Raw genomic sequence first — 17,987 nt, 5'->3', positions numbered from 1 at the left:
CCAATCTTAGAGTTGATATATATTTCCTAATGCAAGAAGGTTATGAATCTGATTTGAATTTCTCTGAGTACAGAGGAAGATAAAGAAATACCAGAACCAGGGTGATGAGAAAAAAATGTGATTTTCCTTACCCAGTCAGTATGTAGGCATTCATCAATGTACTAGTGAAAGGAAATTTGTAGTTAATGCTGAATTCCCACACTCCCTATTGATTGTACAAATAGGGAGTGCAGTTTGCACTCCTACAATGACACTTACATACGCATATCTGAAATTAGCTTGTATTGTCTATTAGTGTGTTTCTGGTTGATTCTATCACAAAGAGTTCAGTTTTTCTTACCTATTTACACTTGTTGTATCGATAAAGTCTTAAAATACAGTTTTTCAAGAAAAGCCTGGACTATATAGACTCACATAAAATTATTGTAGAAAATACCATTGTTCAGAATTGACAGACAAAATAAACATGGGTCCTTGTTGTCCACACATCCACAGGGAAGGCATGATTAGTGAGCTAATGTTCAGGCGCAAAGAATTGTAATACACGAACTTGGAAAGCTTGAAGCGTAGTGGAGGCCACAATTCCTTTAAAAGACACACTGCTTACAGTACATGAACTAAAAAACACATTTTGTGTGACATAAAGTGTGGGGACTTGTTAACTGGGCATTACCTTTGTGGTCCAGCTACTTTTTCATATTTTATGTTACTTGAATAAATTCCTGAGTATGGGGTGGGAGAGCATGAATAAACGTAAAAGCTCACACTCTGAAAACTGAGAATTTATATAGAAAGACTTCTTTGTGATGAAAGTAACCCAAGCCATGGCAATGACCAAAAGGCATATTGTTAAACTTCTGGGACTTTTTAAAAGTATATAAATAAAGGGTACACACTGAGGCTCCAAACCTGCTTAGGTCTTAGTTCTGTAGCAGGTAGCTTGCCTGAAATTTTTGCCTGCCTGATAACTAATTTGTTCACAATAAATTCTTGCGTTTTCATCCAGCAGATTAGTCCCGATATCAAGGCAGTGTCAAGAGTAAAGGGGAGGATCAAGACTTTTTTTGAGTGATGTTTCCTGGAAGGTAAGTTAGATACAGCAAAGATTGAAATAGGACTCAGTTTGTAGTGGGGAGTTTTGGATGCAAAAGAGAATAACTATATGGAAGTCTAAAACAGATGCTAAAATTACTACATATTGCAAAGCATTTATTGAAGAAAGACTTGAGATTGTGACCTTGAGTAGTGACTTTGTCCAGAATAGGCACTAAGGCCAGATGGTACCTGCTACTAAAAAATGGAATCTTGTTATTGCTCCTTTTGTTCAGATCTAAATGCCTGAGACAGCACCGTTATGCTACACATTTACTTCTCAGTTTCCTAAACAAGGATGACAAGTCTAATTTTATTATCCTTACTCTAGCAAAATACCCACTGTCATCTGTAAGGACAATATGATCAAGTCCTTTGGCTGAAGAATGTATTTCCTCAGCCATAATGTCCCCAAGGCTTCTAAATAAAATAGACATTCAAACTTTACTTTTAGAAAAAAAAAATCACTATACTGCATTTCTAAAAATAAGTTTTGTTCAGAAAGAGCTTCTGTAATGCTAGAAGGAAGCATTCTAGCTGACGTTTATAGAGAGTGGCTATGGAGTCTCCTAACTGAGGTATGGTTAACAGCCTGACATTAACTCTAGTCATGGGTAAAATAAAGGTAAATGGTAAATGATCTGAAGCCTAGTGAGGAAAGACCAAGAGCAGCAGTGATTGAAGTTCTGTGGGTCTTCTGGGTCAGACACAAATGCCTGCAGGGTCCAGGTTGGCAATGCGTATTTGTAAGCAGCAGTGGATATAATAGAACATGCAGCCTTAGGGACTATGACCTGTCAAGCACCCACATCTGGGGGCTAACATTCGCATATGAACCACTAGTTTGTGATGCCACGTCAAAAAGGTCCTGTAAGTGTTTTCCAAAAATTTTCCCAGTGTTATGCAAAAGAGCCAACATATAGTTGAGTCTGTCACCTCTTATGATCATTGTTATTGAGACCACCTCTATGCGAGATACAAGAAATATCATCCATTACAACAGAAGAACCCATGCCCTTCTAGGCCAGAAAACTCTTATTAACATACTATCTTGGTAAAAAAATTTAAGGCTAAAATCGAGGGAGAAGATTTTTATTAACCAAAAATAAAATAAAATATTTAAACTCAATGCTTCATAGATTACAAGATCTAAGGCGAAAGAATATTCTGAAGATAAAAGGAATGGAATCAAGGTAATAGGGCTATGTTTTCTGCTACAAACCAAATTGAGAAAATGTATGATTTTTTGGTGACTCATTGAGAGAATGCTTTTATCATGTGGCAAGGAGAAAAACTCTTTCAGAAAGAATAAGACCATTCTGTCCTAATCAAAACATTAGAAAATAGCTGAAAATAACATTCTTCTTCCTCCTTTGGAAACTCAGTTGTCTACTCATTTGGAAGAAGCCTTTTCTTAAGATCAAGAGAAGAAAGCTCTTCTGTGTTGTGATTCTTTTAATGTTCCAACAAACAAAGACATGCACACATAAAGCTTAACTAGGCCGGGCGCGGTGGCTCAAGCCTGTAATCCCAACACTTTGGGAGGCCGAGACGGGCGGATCACGAGGTCAGGAGATCGAGACCATCCTGGCTAACACGGTGAAACTCCGTCTCTACTAAAAATACAAAAACTAGCCGGGCGAGGTGGCGGGCGCCTGTAGTCCCAGCTACTCGGGAGGCTAAGGCAGGAGAATGGCGTAAACCCGGGAGGCGGAGCTTGCAGTGAGCTGAGATCTGGCCACTGCACTCCAGTCCGGGCGACAGAGCGAGACTCCGCCTCAAAAAAAAAAAAAAAAAGCTTAACTAATTGATATCTTTCAGGAGTATTAAAGAGAGGCACAGAAGAATGCCTCTACATAGGACAGGAATACATACTTGGTAATCAGGGATCATGTGGTAGCAGCCACACTGTTTAAGATTGTGGGTCAGAAATGTCTTTAAGATGTCAAATGAAAAACAAAAAAACCATTTCATGCTCATGGACAGGAAGAATCAATATTGTTAAAATGGCCATACTCCCCAAAGCAATTTATACATTCAATGCTATTCCTACCAATGGCATTTCTCACAGAATTAGAAAAAACAATTTTAAAATTCATATGGTACCAAACAAGAGCCTGAATAACCAAAGCAATCCTAAGCAAAAAGAAGAAAGCTGAAGGTATCACAGTACCCAACTTCAAACTATACTGCACAGCTACATTAACCAAAACAGCATGGTACTGTTACACAAATAGACACATAGACCAATGGAACAGAATAGGGAGTTCATTCCCTATTCGATAAATGATGCTGGGTAACTGGCTACCCATATGCAGAAGACAGAAACTGAACTCCTTCCTTTTATCATATACAAAAATCAACTCAAGATGGATTAAAGACTTAAATATAGCATCTAAAACTATTAAAAAAAAAACAAAAACAAAAAAACCCTACAGGAATACTTAGAAAATACCATTCTGGACAGAGGCCCTGGCAAAAATTTTATGACAAAGGCTCCAAAAGCAATTGCAACAAAAACAAAAGTTGACAAGTTGGACCTAATTAAAGAGTTTTTGCACAGCAAAAGAAACTACCAACAGAATAGACAAACTACAGAATGTAAGAAAAATTTGAAAAACTATACATCAGACAGAGGTCTAATATTCAGCATCTATATGGAAGTCAACTCAATAAGCAAACAACCTCATTAAAAAATGGGCAAATGACATGAACAGACACTTCCCAAGACATACACGTGTCCAACAAGCATATAAAAATAAGTGTTCAACATCACTAATCATTAGAGAAATGCATTCTAGTAATAAGTGAAAAAATAACAGATGCTGATGAGGTTGCAGATGAAATGGAATGCTTACACACTGCTATTGGGCATATAAAGTAGGTTAGCCACTGTGGAAAGCAATTTGGAGATTTCTCAAAGAACTTAAAGCACAGCTAACATTCAACCCAGCAATCCCATTATTGGGTATATACCCAAAGGAGTATAAATTGTTCTACCACAAAGACATATGCATGTGTATGTGAATCACCACACTCTTCACAATATCAAGGACATGGAATCAACTTAGATGCCAGCAGTGGTGAACTGGAAAAAGCAAATATGGTATATATATACCATGGAATACTATGTAGCCATAAAAAAATAACAAAATCATGTGTTTTGCAGCAACACGGATGGAGCTAGAGGGCATACACAATACTAAGCAAATTAACACAGGAACAGGAAACCAAATACTGCATATTCTTTCTTTAGGTGGGAGTTAAACACTGAGTACAAATGGGTACTAAGAAGGGAACAATAGTCACTGGGGCTTACTTGAGGGCAAGGATGGAGAAACTGCCTATCAGATACTATGGTCATTACCCAGGTGATGAAAAAATAATTTGTTCACCAAACCCCTGCAATATGCAACTTATCCATATGACAAACATGCACATGTACCCTCTGAACCTAAAATAAAAGCAGAAAAATATGAAAAAAAATCCTGGTCTCAAAAAGAAAAAAGGTCTTTAACTAGAATTTTGTTCATTCACTCAACAAATACTGCCAGCACTAGGAATGTATCTGCAAATAAATTCCTGCGCTCTTCAACTTCCAGTCCAGTGCAATTGGCAAATAAATTAATGTATATTGAACATGTCAGATAGTGACATGTGCTATGAAGAAAATGTAGTATAATAAAATAGAAGGAGATGAAAGATGCTGTGGTCAGAAAGTAGTCAGAGAAAACCTCTCTGATAAGGTAACGTGAGCGGAGACCTCGAGGAAGTAATGTGGTGAGCCATCTCATTCTATTATGTTTGTGCCCTGAGCAGAAAACAGCAATTTCTAGTTGTGAAAGAGCTGAAGATAGAAGTGGGGTTTTCATGTTTGAAACAAAAGAGGTAATTGTATATTGACTAAAGAAAATGGTGGTGGCCCTAGTTCCATTTGGTTATGTCATGTCCTGTAGTCCCTTAAAGATCAAAGCAAAGACTGTATCTTAATTGAAGTGGGAAAGGAAGTACTGCAGCATTTTATGCAAAGAAGTAAAACTAATAATTTAGAGACCATTTGAAAAATATGTTGTAGGAGTTCAAGAGTAAAGGAGCAGAGAGACTGGCTCTTGCAGTAATCCAAGTGAGAGAGAATGACTTGAATTAGGATGGAAGCAGGTGAAGGCAAGAAGCTAAACTGACTAGATTTGCTGATGTATTAGGTATGCATAAAAAAATAGTCAAAGATGATGCTGTGGTTTAGCATAAGCAATCAAAAGAACAGAGTTGCAGTTTACTAAGAAACATGGATCTGAAAGCAGCAGGTTCAGAGACTAGGGGAAATTTAGAGTTCAGTTTTGGAAATATTGAGTGTCAGATGCCTTCTCCATGTTTAAAATTTGAGTAGGCAGCTGAGTATGCAGCTTTGGAGAGCTACAGTTATAAATTGGGAGTTAGTATACAAAAATGCATAAAATACATAAAACCGTGAGGTCTGATGAAATCACCTGGGGAATGAGTACAAAGTGACAAGAAAAGATGTCACTAACATTTAGAGACTGAGAACATGAGGCAATTCCGGCAAAGGGAACTAAGAAAGACTTACTTGTTAAAGGGAAAATAAGAAAATTATATCCTGGTAACCAAGTGAAAAAAGATGTTTTAAAGAAAATTAGTAAGCAAACATTAACTGTGGCTATTTGGTAAAGTAAAATGGCACCTGAGAACTGACTGCTGGATTTTGAAGTATACAGCTGGCTGGTAACTTTGATTAGAGCACTTACAGGAAAGTGGTAGGAAAGAATAATCAAAATAGAATGAGCATTATTTTCTCCAGCCAAAATGGAGGAAGATTCATCATCCCCCTTCATATAATTAAAGGGGGGAAATATAATAAGCAGACAACATATATGAGACAATGGTTTAAGATGCTGGTTATCAAGCAATGAAGAACAGTGATTCCTAAGACACTGGAAACAATTAGTTGAGCTCTATGGTTCCTCCAGTTGACAGTTTTGAGAGAGTTTCCAAGACTGCACCACCAAAAGGAGGCAGAACCAAGGCAGAGTTTGGCAGTAAGATGACCAGCTCGTTCCAGTTTGTCTGGACTTTTCCATCTGAAAAGTCAAAGTTCTGAATCTGACAATCCTCTTCTACCCAAATCCCATGATAACAGGAATAGTTGTTCACTTTACCTGAAGAACTTGAATTAAAGTGGAGCTGAGAATCAAGAAAACTAAATCAGCTATAGCTCACAGGGAAGACCACCAGAAAGGAAAAGCAGTACAGAGATCTGAAGGTCACCCTCAATTTTTCATCTGAGTATTGATTAGCATATTCAGATAAGGAAATTGCCTGAGACTTGGAAATAACCAAATGAAAAGATTAACAGCAACAGAATGTGGTTTTTCTAATCAGAAAAACCATGAATAGTTCCTATTTATGGAGCTAGTCGGGAAAGTATCACATTTTATAGGACATTAGGTGAAGCAGTCAGAAGTATCTTGCCTCAGTACTGGTAATAATTAGCTCTAGATGAAACAATGCTGTGGTTTCAACCTAACAAGTCTCTAAGGCTGAAAAGATCAAAGTGTTCACAAGTTACTTAAGTACATTCTAGAACAAAGCTCAAGAAAAGTTACAGGAACACAAAAACATGCAATGCCCAAAGACGTAAAATTCACAATAAATGTCATCAAAAATTAATTATCAGACATGAAGGACATCAGCAAAATGGAGAAATTGGGAGGTGGGATATTCAGCAGCCTCCTAAGACACACCATAAACTCCTACACACTGATCAATTCTCTCCTAGAGAAACTCCCATACAATGGACAAATGAAAAATTTTCCAAATTAAAACAGTTAAGAAAAGTGGAGATACACTCACTAACTCCATTCTGAGCACAGAATCTTATGCTTGGGAAGGAAACCCCAGATTTTTCCCAAGGAGAGGTTTGTACTACATACACAATGCCCAAATTGTACAGTCCCTGCTGGAGCACCTGGCTCTTAATCTCTGTGCTTGAGGAGAAAAGTGTAAAAAGAGTGAAGACAGCCTGGAAACTTATGTGGCACCATCAAGCAGAATATTATCCATTATTAGTGCAGCAGAAGGAAAAGAGAAAGAAATAATGGCAGAAAACTTCCTAAATTAGGAGAAGGAAATAGAAGTCCCAATTCAGGCCGGGCACGGTGGTTCATGCCTGTTATCCCAGCACTTGGGAGGCTGAGGTGGGCAGACCACTTGAGGTCAGGAATTTGAGACCAGCCTGGCCAACATGGTAAAACCCTGTCTCTACTAAAAATACAAAAATTAGCAGGGCATGGTGGCAGGTGCTTATAATCCCAGCTACTCCAGAAGCTGAGGTAGAGGTTGCAGTGAGCCGAGATCACACCACTGCACTCCAGCCTGGGAGACAGAGCAAGACTCTGCCTCAACTAAGAAAAAGGAAAAAATAAGAAAAAGAAGAAGAATCCCAATCCAGGAAGTATATTAGTTAGAAATAATGAATGAATTCAGTAAAAATTCAGGATGCCAAATCAATATACAAAACCAGTAGCATTTCTATATACTAACAGCAAACTACCTGGAAGAGAAATTGAGAAAACAGTGATTTACAATAGTAACAAAAAAATAAAAATTGGAAATTAATTTATCCAGGACATGAAAGACCTCTATGCGCAAAACTATAAAACACTGATAAAAGAAACTGAAGAAGACACAAATAAATGGAGGCATATCCTGTGTTTATGGACTGGAAGAATTAATTCTGTTAAAATGCCCATATGGCACAAAACGATCTACAGATTCAATTCAATCTCCATCATAATTCCAATGTCATTTTTCAAGAAAAAACTCTAAAATTCATATAGAACTGCAAGACACCAAATATGCAAAGCAATCTTAAGCAAAAACAAGGCTGGAGACCTCATACTTCCTGGTTTCAAAATATATTATGGAAGTTATTGCAATCAAAAGAGCATGGTACTGCTAGAAAAACAGATACATCAGCCAACAGCACAGGATAGACAGCCTAGAAATTAACTCAAGTATTTATGGTCAGCTGATTTTCAACAAAGGTGCCAAGAACAACTGGGATAGGACAGTCTTTAATAAACAGTGTTGGCCAAACTGAATATCCACATGCAAGAGAATGCAATTACACTTTTATCTTATGCCATATGCAAAAATTATCTGAAAATAGATGCCTTAAACATAAGTCCTGAAACTAATTTTCTCAGAAGAAAACAGAGGGGAGAAGCTCCATGGCACTGGTCTGGGCAATGATTTTTTTCCAGTAAGACTCCAAAAACACAGACAAAAATGCAAAAAGTACACAAATTAGACTGCACCAAAATAGGAAGATTCTGTACAGCAAAGGAATCAATAAACAGAGTGTGAAAATAATTAGGAGGAAATATTTGCAAATGATGCATCTAAAAATGGGCTAATGGCCAGAATATACAAGGAACTCAACTCATTAGCAAGAAAACAAATAACTTCATGAAAATATGAGCAAAGGATCTGAGCAAATAATTCTTAAAAAAAGCTATATAAATGGCCAACATATATATGAAAAAAAAATGCTCAATATCTCCAATCAGGAAAATGTGCATTAAAACCACAATGAAATATCATGTCACACTTGTTAGATTCACTCTTATTAAAAAGAGGAATGATAACAAGTATTGGCAAGGATGTGGGAAAACAAGGAACCCTTGTGCACTGTTGGTGGGAATGTAAATTAGTACAGCCACTTTGGAGAACAGTATTAAATTTCCTCAATAAACTAAATATAGAACTACTATATGATCCAGCAATCCCACTTTTGGGTATACATCCAAAGGGATTATTGGGAATAATTAGCATTATTCACAATAATTGTGATTATTAGCATTATTCCCAATAACTAAGATGTAGAAGCAACTAAGTATCCCTCAGTGGAATAACGGATAAAGAAAATGTAGTCTATATACACAATGAAATAATATTCAGCCTTAGGAAATTCTATCATTAGTGACAACATAGATGGACCTTATGTTAAGTGAAATAAACCAGACAAATACTGTATGATCTCACTCACATGTGGAGTCTTAAAAAGAATCTCATAGAGACAGTAGAAAGGTGATAGCAGAGGCTAGGGGGAAAAAGGGAGGGATGGAGAAAACAAAAGTGTTGGTCAAAGGATATAAAGTTTCAGTAAGACTGAAGAAATAAGTTTTAATGATCTATTGCACTGTGTGGTGACCACAGTTAATGATAACGTATTTCACATACACTCATACAAATTACAGATTTGGCAAAAAACAATTCCGGTGATCAAACAGAAATACTAGGTGTCTTCTTACCCTACTGTGCACATAACTGCTTTTGAACCAGAAAGTAACTTCACTGGCTTCTTGAGGTAAATGTGGCTTTAATTAAAAGCTTTCAGAATGTCATTAGCTAGAAGAAATGCCCATGAAGGCAATAACACATTTTAAACTGAAGTTTTCATTGTTGCCATGTTGCATAGCCAATTGACTCATCTGAATTTCCTACCAAAGGCATTGGGTCTAAATGAAAAAAAAACTTCATTTGTAACATCTTGAAATTTACTTTTAGAAGAATTGATTACACCTAATTCTAAATCTGTCATGGTTTTGGGATTTAATTGAAACCTATTTTCCTCTGCAAAGTCCACTAGATCTTCAAATAAGCATTTATAAGGTACATTACTTTTTGCAGTCACTAATATGTAAGTAAGTAGATTATTTTAGAATCTTCAGAACTAACAAGGGTATGAATTGTATATAATTAATAAAAATAATGGGGACACTTTTGAAAGCGTCATCCATTTTAGCCAAAATGAAACGTGCCAGTTTTTCTGTTAGATTTAGAGGTATATATAAGCAGTGTATCTTCTTCAATAATAAAATTCATAACCAAAATTAGTTTACCATTTAATGTGTTTCTTAACACTGGAGGAACATCAATATCACCAAGTGTTAAGAAGCTCTTTGAGCTTGTCAGATTATTTGTATTCTCCAACAAAGGGTGGCATTTGCAGGTAAGCACGCTGCTATGTTTCAAGGGGCAGAAGTTGAACACAATTGAATAATTTGGCATAGGAGATTTATTGTATCTTTTTCCTGCATTTTCACTTCTTTAGTCTTTAAAATACTCACTGTGTGTATTAGTCTGTTTTCACACTGCTGAGAAAGATATACCCAAGACTTGGCAATTGACAAAAGAAAGAGGTTTAATGGACTTACTGTTCCATGTGGCTGGGGAGGACTCACAATCATGGTAGAAGGCGAAAGACATTTTTCACACAGCAGCAGACAAGAGAAGAGCGCTTGTGCATGGAAACTCCCCTGTATAAAACCATCAAATTTCATGAGACTCATTCACTATCACGAGAACAGCATGGGAAGGACCCGCCCCCATGATTCAACCACCTCCCACTGGGTCCCTCCAACATTGTGTGGGAATGTGAGTGGGGATACAGCCAAACCACATCATTTTGCCCCTAGTCCCTCCCAAATCTCATGTTACTTTCACATTTCAAAACCAATCATGCCTTCCCAACAGTCCCCCAAAGTCTTAATTCATTCCAGCATCAACCCAAAAGTTCACAGTCCAAAGTTTCATCTGAGGCAAGTCCTTCCACCTCTGAGCCTGTAAAATCAAAAGCAAATTAGTTACTTCCTAGATACAATGGGGGTACAGGCATTGGGTAAATACAGCCATTCCAAAAGGGAGAAATTGGCCCAAAGGGGCTACAGGTTTAATGGAAGTTCAAAATCCAGTGGGGCAGTCAAATCTTAAAATTGCAAAATTATCTCCTTTGACTCCATGTCTCACATCCAAGTCATGCTAATGCAAGAGGTGGGCTCCCATGGCCTTGGGCAGCTCTAACCCTGTGACTTTGCAGGGTATAGCCCCCACTCCTGGTTGTTTTCATGGCTAGCCTTGAGTGTTGTGTGGCTTTTCCAGGCACAAGGTGCAAGCTGCCAGTGGATCTACCATTCTGGGGGCTGTAGGACTGTGGCCTTCTTGTCACAGCTCCACTAGGTGATACCCCAGTAGGGACTCTGGAGGCTCCAACTCACATTTCCCTTCTGCACTGCCCTAGCAGAGGTTCTGCATGAGGACCCCACCGCTTCAGCAAACTTCTGCCTGGGCATCCAGACCTTTCTAGATATCCTCTGAAATCTAGGCAGAGGTTCCCAAACCTCAATTCTTGACTTCTGTGTACCCACAGGCTCAACCCCACGTGGAAGCTGCCAAGATTTGGGGCTTCTACCATCTGAAGCAACAGCCTGAGCTGTACCTTGTCCCCCTTTTAGTCAAGGCTGGAGTGGCTGGGACACGGGGCACCAAGTTCCTAGACTCCACACAGCAAAGGGACCCTGGGCCCAGCCTACAAAACTGTTTTCCTCCTAAACCCTTAGAGGCTACCACAGAGGTCTATGCATGCCTTAGAGACATTTTCCCCATTGTCTTGGTGATTAACACTTGGCTCTTTGTTACTTATGCAAATTTCTACAGCTGGCTTGAATTTCTCCTCAGAAAAAGGGATTTTCTTTTCTATCACATTGCTTTTAAGATCTGTTTCCCTTTTAAAACTGAATGCCTTTAACAGTACTCAAGTTATCTCTCAAATGCTTTCTTAAAAATTTCTTCTGCCAGATACCCTAATCATCTCTCTCAAGTTCAAAGTTCCACAAATCTCCAGGGCAGGGGCACAATGCCTCCAGTTTCTTTGCTAAAATGTAAGAGTCACCTTTGCTCCAGTTCCCAACAAGTTCCTCATCGCCATCTGAGACCCCCTCAGCCTGAATTTCATTGAACACAGAAATGAAAAGAAACTGAAGTAATTCTCAGTACATTAAGTATGAAGCTGGGAGTAATAGGAAATAAAAAGCGTTTCCAAACAAGATGCAGCAATCCTTCCATCTAGTACTACATTATCAGCATTTTGGTCAAAGCCATTCAATAAGTCTCTAGAGAGTTCTAAACTTTCCCACATTTTCCTCTCTTCTTCTGAACCCTCCAAACTGTTCTAATACTACCTGTTACCCAGTGCCAAAGTCGCTTCCTCATTTTTGGGTATCTTTTCAGCAGTGCCCCTCTCTACTGGTACCCATTTACTGTATTAGTCCATTTCGACATTATTGATAAAGACATACCTGAGACTGGGCAATTTACAAAAGAAAGCAGTTTAGTGGACTCACAATTCCACGTGGCTGGGGAGGCCTCACAATCATAGTGGAAGGTGAAAGGCATGTCTCACATGGCGGCAGACAAGAGAAGAGAGATTCAACCACCTTCCACCATGTTCCTCCCATAACATGTGGGAATTTGAGATGAAATTTGGGTGGGGACACAGTCAAACCACATCACTGCCCTTGTATTTGGAGAGAGATTCATAGTCCATTACTTATCAACTTGGCACCCATATGTGTGTCCTTAAACAATATTTATCCCAAATAAAGAAAATAACAAGATAATAACTCCACCTAACGTGATGCAACTATTCTGTAATTTTAGACTTCAGGGATTATGGTGTTTAGGTGTGTGTCTCTAGGCATTATGACCCAAACCAGCATGTATCATGTTTCCTTTTTTCTTTCCTTCTTTTTCAAGAGAGAGACAGGGTCTTGCTCTGTCATCCAGTCTGGTGGTGTGATCATAGCTCATTGCAACCTCAATCTCTTGGTTTTAACTGATCCTATTGCCTCAGTCTCCCAAGAAGTTAGGAGTGCATGCCACCATGCCCAGCCAATAGTTTTTATTTTGTTTTCTGTAGAGAAGAGGGCTCACTATGTTGCCCAGGCAAGTCTTGAACTCCTGGCCTCAACCATCCTCCTGCCTTGGGCTTCCAAAGTGCTGGGATTACAAGCATAAGCCAGCACAGCTGGACCATATTTTCTTTCTTTATTATCTATCAATGGATGTTTGGGTTGTTTCCACATTTTGACAACTGTGAATAATGATGCAATGAACATGCGAGTGCAGCTATTGCTTCAAGACCATAATTTCAGTTTCTTTGGATGTATACTCCAAAGTGGGAATATTGGATCATATGTTAGTTTTATTTGTATTTTTTGACAAATCTCTGTACTGTTTTCCATAGTGGCTATACCATTTTATATTCCCAGAAACAATGTGCAAGTGTTATGATTTTTCCACATCCTCTCCAATTCTTGTCTTTGTTTTTTATAATAGCCATCCTGATTGGTGACATCATGTCATGGTTTTGATTTACATTTTTTGATGATTAGTGATATTGAGCACCTTTTCATATATCTATTGTACATTGTTATGTCGTCTTTGTAGAAATGTCTATTCAGGTCCTCTGCTCATTTTTAAAATGAGTTATTTGGGTTTTTTTTTTTTCCATTTAGTTATAGGAGTTTCTTATATTTTTTGAATATTAACCCTCATTCCACCATTTTATTAGTTACTGTTTTACGCTTTTGATTGTTTCCTTTGCTGTTCAGAAGCTTTTTACATACATATAGTCACACTTGCCTGTTTTACTTTTGTTGCCTGTGCTTTTTGTATCATATCCAGAAATAATTCCCAAGACCAAAGTCAAGAAGCTTTACTATCTGAAACTATAAAATTCCTAGTAGAAAACATAGGGGAAATGTGCATTTTAAGTGCCAAACAGCAAGAATCTTTTGCTAAGTATCCAAATATGTTGATGTAACCCAACAGAAATGACAAGTGTGTGAAGCCTGTGACATAGTGAAACTGCTTTTTAATACTCCCATGGAAGCTTCATTGGACTTACTCATCAGTTCACTCTGGTGGCTAAAATGAATGGCCAGTTAGGTCTTCTCTCAAGTTCTGTTTCTGAGGTCATAGCATCAGGAACCCCAGTATTATTGACTATACCAGTTATTTATATGGCCATTGCAATATCTGAAGCACAACCACGTTTTAGAATGATTTTTCTCCAAATACAAAAGTTGCTTGCTGTTAAAAACTCCACACCACTTTTGTCTTATGAACTGTAGTACATACATCTGTATATGTCATTTTTCCTTCAGTTAATACTAGGACAACAAGCACTGAAGCTCTACCAGGACCTGTAACATAACAGTAATGGGACAACCAAGCTCTTTACAAAACTTGTTACAAGACTTAACTAGTGGTCAACAATCTGATTGGATGGGGGTATACCAACATTAAAAAATCATGGATGCCTTCTTTCTTCACCAGGGCTGTGCTATAAATTTTTTCACATATTCTTACTATTGCAATAACTCTGTACATGTTAAATTTCTCTATAATTTTAAGATTGCATTGGTCAGATTCTATGTAATAAAAAAAATCATAGTCTTGTATCTGATTTCTACAGGGACTGAGCAGTGTATTTGAGCCATGTTAATTGAGTTAACTACATCCATTAGGTTTATGAAAGAATTTTTTAAATTGAATACAGAAATGAAAGGAAACTGAAGTCTTCTTCAACATACTTCACTTGTAATTCTCAGTGCTTCAGGTATGAAGTTGGGAGTAATAGGAAATAAAAAGCATCACCAAACGAGATGTAGCAGTCCTTCAATCTAGTAGTACTGAGCCACTAGAAAGGAATTGAGGTGTGCCCTATCCAGGTAAAACCTTCTGGAAAATGTCCTGTAAATTTCAATTCAAAATTCTGTGTCAAGTTTAACCACAATATGGGGAATCTTGGTGGATGAATTTCAACAATTCAGTTGTCTCCACAGAGGTCAGGCTTGCTTGGTAGTAATTTCTACTGCCCTTGAGAAACTCCATAAATATGACCAAAAACACCACAAGGAAAAAATGTGTTTCCTCATTGAAGATTGTGGTCTAATCATACAACTGGTCTGTAGGCGGCAGCAGCACAGGTAGTGAGACCCCAGACTCTGCCATTCAGTGGGTGTCTCCAAGGAAAACGTAGTCCCAATCTGGCTGTGCATGCTGAGGCTCAAAGATAACTTTGTATTCAAGGGATGAAATCTGGGAGAGAAAGGAATTCCAAAGATGTCAGTGAAGACTAATGTTATGAACTGAACTTACTGAGCCAAGAGAAGGACTTAAGGGATGGAGGTGGATGTTCATGTGTATTTTGTAGGAAGAAGCATAAGGATGTTCATGGGTTGGACAGGGGGTCTATTAGTTGTCCTTCAGGATTACTGTAATTGCTATGCTTCCAAAGGGTAGACCAGAACCTCTTGGTTGAAAACTCTTCAGAAACTTACCCTTCAGAATAAAACTCCTAATTTTCACCACATCATACATAGTCTGCTTACCTTTCTATCCTCATTTGCCATGCATCTTCTTCTCCTTCATGTTATCCTCTAGCAATTCAGGTTCCTTGTTACAACTCCAAGGTTCATGTTTTTCTACCTCTGTCCCTTTGTTAAAAAGGGCAGTTGGGGGAGGTTGGTAAGAGTTAAAACCTGGATACTCAGCTCCAAACTTTCCATCAAATCTAGTTTCCTTCTTACTAATTGAAACATGATTATGATGTACAGCTAGTTTTAGACACCATCCTAAAAGTAATAGACCCACTTCCTTATGCCGTCAGTACAGAAAGATAGATCAGAATCTGCCTTTAACTCTGAAGCTGTCTGCTCCACTTACCAACTCCCAGGAGACAATGTCAGTCCTCGTGTCACTGCGTGGCCTTTCCATTCAGAGATTATCGAGTTTCTGCTCCAAAGACTGCTTTCAGCAATGCAGAAGCCTTCACTCAATGGAATTCTTATTTTTAGAAATGCTGCATTCTCTAAAAATAGTCCCTGATAGTTCTTATCATCAGAATCTAAAATCCCCTTGGGTAAATGCATACAAGTACACATCTTTACAATTATGGGACCTGACTAGGAAGTTGTAACACTGACATAAAATTCCAAGGATTGAAGACAAATAAGATGGCTTGTATAATATTTTAAAATCTCTGGACAGAAACTGCTATATACAGGTATGACAGAATAATAGTATAAAAAACATACGGCAAACCTAAAATAACTAGCCATCAAGGAAGACACACACACACACACACACACACACACACACACAAACACACACACCAGTTCCCTCACTGTTTTTCAGTCAGGTTGTTAAAGGCCCTATAATCTGGGTAGATGGTTTCCCAAGCTTTCCCCTGTGTATTTGCCATGGGCTTTTTGTGCATTCCTCTAAGCTCAGTTAAGAAAGGAGAAAAAAATGCTCATTTTCTCTCTGTGTTAGTGTAGAGGAGTTTCCTAAACCAGTAAAATTATGAAGGATTGTAATTACTATCCCTCCCCTGCAATTACCTGTTTTCTTCTTCCTCTTTAATAATATTTTTTATTTGTTGTGTTATTGTCTTTGTCTTCTTTTAAGGTAACATTTCTATTCACTGCTACAGCTCAAGGGCCTCTTCACTTTCACGTTACTGCAAGTGACTTTTCTGTTAAATGGCAGTCAATGAAAGTATGAAGGGTTTCAGAAATTCTCCTCCTTCCCCTTTCTTTATATTAACCTCAAAAACATCACACTTACCCTAGTTCTGTGGACCTCTTGCCCAACCCCATTCCAATACTGTAAATTCTCCCTACTCCTGCTGACACTGTCAGTTACATCCAACACAGTGAGTCTTATAGTTCTTGCTAAAATAACACCACATCAGGAATTCTCTTTTGCCTCTTCCCATTTGTCTCTCAGGAAGATGAACCAACATCACCTGCTATTTGGCCATTTCAAAATGGGGCAGATACATTTTAGGAAGCATGGTCACTGTTCATTTTGGCTTAGAAGTACATACTTTCTATTTTCTCAGGAAGAATGTGGCCACCTCACAATCCTTCCAGACTTGCATCTCTTTTTATCTCTATTGCTGAGAACCCATCTGATCTATCTCCTTATTTTCCTCTAGGAAAATGGATAGATAGATATGAAGCTTTGAAGCTACTGAGGGTTGTTGATTTTTATTTTCACATATTATAAACTATTATTAGTTATCACCCATCAATCCTGTTGTAACCTTAGCTTTCTTGTTTGTAAAAGTCTTTGTAAAAGTCACTTTTGTATGCCTATTTCTCACTTTCCACAATTTCAGTTCTGATATACTTGAAATTCAGGACATTCCTATTAGGATCCTACTTGTAAATATTTTTTAGATATACTTCATCACAATCCTCTAAATTTCTAAAGAAAGAAGTGCACTAAAATATATCCTATGTATCATTCATGAGAACTTCCAACCTAGATAGGCCAACATTTATATGTTGTGGAGAACCCCAGTAAGACACTCCACAAGATCATCCCCAAGACATAATCATCAGATTCTCCAAAGTCAAAATGAAAGAAAAAATGTTAAAGGAAGCTAGAGAGAAAGGGCAGGTCACCTAAAATGGGAAGCCCATCAGACTAACAGCAGACCTCTCAGTGGAAACACTATAAGCCGGAAGAGATGGGGGCAAATAATTCAACATTCTTAAAATCACTCCAACCCACAATTTCATATCCAGCCAAACTAAGTTTCATAAGCAAAAGAAAAATAGGATCCTTTTCAGACAAGCAGATGCTGAGAACATTTGTTACCACCAGACTTGCCTTACATTAGCTCCTGAAAGAGGCACTGAATATGGAAAGGAAAGACCATTACTAGCCACTACAAAAACACTCTGAAGTACACAGACCAGTGACACTATGAAGCAATCACATTAACAAGTCCTCAAAAAAACCCTCCAGCATCATGTTGACAGGATCAAATTCATACCTATCACAACTAACCTTAAATGTAAATGGGCTAAATGCCCCAATTAAAAGACATGGAGTGGCAAGCTGGATACAGAACCAAGACCCAATGGTATGGTCTCTTGAAGAGACCCATCTCACATACAGTGACACACATAAGTTCAAAATAAAGGAATGGAGAAACATCTACCAAGCAAATGGAAAAC

This window comes from Trachypithecus francoisi, unplaced genomic scaffold (genome assembly GCF_009764315.1).
Source record: "Trachypithecus francoisi isolate TF-2019V2 unplaced genomic scaffold, Tfra_2.0 Lachesis_group3, whole genome shotgun sequence".
NCBI classification, from domain to species: domain Eukaryota; kingdom Metazoa; phylum Chordata; class Mammalia; order Primates; family Cercopithecidae; genus Trachypithecus; species Trachypithecus francoisi.
This window is presented reverse-complemented; position numbering follows the sequence as displayed.